Source organism: Helianthus annuus, chromosome 15 (genome assembly GCF_002127325.2).
Source record: "Helianthus annuus cultivar XRQ/B chromosome 15, HanXRQr2.0-SUNRISE, whole genome shotgun sequence".
In the NCBI taxonomy this organism is placed as follows: Eukaryota; Viridiplantae; Streptophyta; class Magnoliopsida; order Asterales; family Asteraceae; genus Helianthus; species Helianthus annuus.
The window spans coordinates 127001683-127004587 of record NC_035447.2 but is presented as its reverse complement, the minus strand read 5'-3'; the positions used below and the strand labels follow the sequence as shown (position 1 = coordinate 127004587).

The 2905-nt window shown below is 33.5% G+C and overlaps 1 long non-coding RNA gene across 1 annotated transcript; it reads right to left on the bottom strand.

Moving 5' to 3' along the window:
* Window positions 1–224: 224 nt before the first annotated feature.
* LOC110905670 lies at window positions 225–1916 on the bottom strand. The gene is made up of 3 exons (XR_002573327.2): window positions 1678–1916; window positions 1074–1127; window positions 225–530 (listed from the first exon to the last, which is right to left on the bottom strand). It is a non-coding gene; the product is annotated as an uncharacterized LOC110905670 (long non-coding RNA).
* Window positions 1917–2905: the final 989 nt, after the last annotated feature.

Below are 2905 nucleotides of genomic sequence, written 5' to 3'. Positions count from 1 at the left end.
TTCTCCATCTTTACTCGTGCGTTATTACAAGAAATCGCAACGCAATCAATGTGAGTATACATGACCCATTTTCTATTTTTCACTTTTGGGTGCAATATGTATTCTATATCAAACATCACAATCACATCAAACATTTTATGCACACTCTATCCATTACACTATGTGATACATTTTGTAACGTCCGCTTTTCCATAAATAGTAATTTATGTACAAGAGTAATTTAAAGGCATCAAAAATACCAACTTTGATACAAAGTAAAATTTTTACAAAAATTCGGCATGACCCGTTCGTAAAACGAACGTGCCCCCTGTTTTAACATAATAAACTAAACAACATACTACGATCCGTTTGACATTAAACTACTCAAAGCAAGACGACAAGCTTTACAAATGTACGACTACTAACAAAGTTGGACAAATAACAAGTCATGGACCATAAATATGAACCTAAGCTAGCGGAAGCATTTGGTATAACATGACATGGACACGTGCTCGCTCCATTTCGCCGGGTCGCCTAAGTTGAGGATTTACCTACATTCAACAACAATATTTAAGAGTTAGTCATCACACTTGTTAATTATAGTTCCTTCATTTTAGTTCCATCCGCATATGAGCTTTCATCCTTTTTACACATTCGACTACCCAAATACTTGGGTATGGCATAAACACTCTCAATGAGAGAGTTAAGCATACACATTCGACTCGTTTAGTTGGGTTATTTGCTTTCAACATAAATTCTTCTTTCTATCCGTATAACGGATTAAACTTCTAGCATTCGTTATAGCATTCAAAACCACCCATTCGAAACGGATGGTAGCATTATTCTTATTCGACTAGTTCAACTAGAACCGGTCGACTCGCATAGCTTATCGTAACCTTCGTTAGCATAACCAAATCCGCAATGGATTTGCTATTTCGCATTCATTACAACATAACTTCTAAACCCTCTTCGATATAATTCCTTACATCTAAATCAATTTTAATCCACAACGGAGAAATAGTACGAATTCATATTAACATTAATATTATTCATAAATCCACTAGTAGAGTAAAACGAAGTTCATAAGAACTTACCTCGATCTTGAGCCTTTGTTTGTGAACCGGAACTAGCTTCTTCTTCTTTCACTCCTACACATAATTCATTCTTATTTAGTTTGTTTCATCCACTACATAATCATCGCATTCACGCATCGATCACATTCCATTTCATATCTCGAAATCCATCAAAACTATATCCTAATTATACCATTCAACACCTTCCAACTCATATAAAAATTTCATAGTTTTTCATTGAGGCATTTTAACGAACACAAGGTGTGCATACAACACTTTAGGCTTTATGTACATGTACCCAATGTATTAACCCACTAGCAATATTCATAACTCTTTAATCGACTAAAATTTACACAACTTATTCATTCTACAACATAATACTTTATAAATTTTCAGATACATATCCATTAATCAATCCAAAAACTACTCAATTATCTAACTTCAATGCTATCATACTACTAAAACAATTTGGGTTTTCATTCAAACCTTCAATACAACGAAATCAAGCATAAAACACCTTTTAACAATGATTCTAATTCATACACAAGCATAATTTCATACTAATTTACTGATTAATCAAAACTCTTGTTCACTAACTATCATTAAATCACAAAATCTTACTTACCCTATGTAGAAAACGGTTAGATGGTTGGAAATTTCATCACATGCATTCGAATTTGACCCATAAACACATCCAATTCTTAGATTTTTGATGAACTAGGGTTGAAGAAAGGTTTTCCCTTCCCTTCTCTCTTGTGCGCGACCCCAGACACCCACACACTGGGTTCTTTTATTTTTAATTTTGTTAGTAATGAAGTTACAGTTCAGCCCCTCAAGTTACTTGTGTTTTTCATTCTGGTACATCACATATATATTTCTTCCCTTTCTCTTTTAAGTTTCATTATTTGTAATATCTTATTTAATCATGAAAACATTTAACTATTCAATATAATTTTTGTCATAAAATTTTGGGGTGTTACATTTAATCATTTAACACATAACCCCCTTAGACTTAATTACTAATTACAATTCATAATGTTAACCCACATTTAGCTACCATCTTACCATACATACTTAACTATGTTAAGTTTACTATTTACCTTTACTTATTATTTACCATTTTTGGGGTGTTACACATTTTAATCATGTTAGACATGTTATGCTATTGTAAACACTCATGACTATGTGTTCATTAACTTCGTACAAGCCTCCCCTAACAATGGTAGCGCTATAGGTTGAGAAACGCCCCTCCCGTTATATTAACGGGTATTGTTAGGTTAAACTATGTTAAAAACCACCCGTACACTTTTGGGTTGGACACGTTAATTGCGTTAAACTTTGGTTTGGACATATAGAGTAACATCGTTTCGAGTATACTGTTGACATGATATTGTATTTCACATTTGGATATGAGCAACATTTTAAACACGTATTATGCTATGTATGAAAACTTGTATACTCGCCAACATGCTTTTGTTGATTTTATTTTAATACATATTGCAGGTTGAATGATCAAGAAAACAAGAATCAAGCTAGGATGGACATTAGAAACCCACTTAGCATTTTGATTATCGTGAATGTTATGTTTATTTATTTGAAACTATGTACCCCACTTTACAATTTATGAAATGAATTTAATATTTATCGTCACAATAGTGTTATGTTGTTTTGAGCAATTTGTTCGTCTCATCCCGATGTTTCCGCCATCGGTTGGGGTGTGACAGATGAGTCCGCGGAGCACTTATATACGGCTTGCTATGTCTCTTCAATTGTTTGGAATTTGGTTAGCGAGTGGTGTAGGATCCCTGGCATCTATGCGTTTTCTATAAAGGATCTTCTTTGTCTTCATAAGG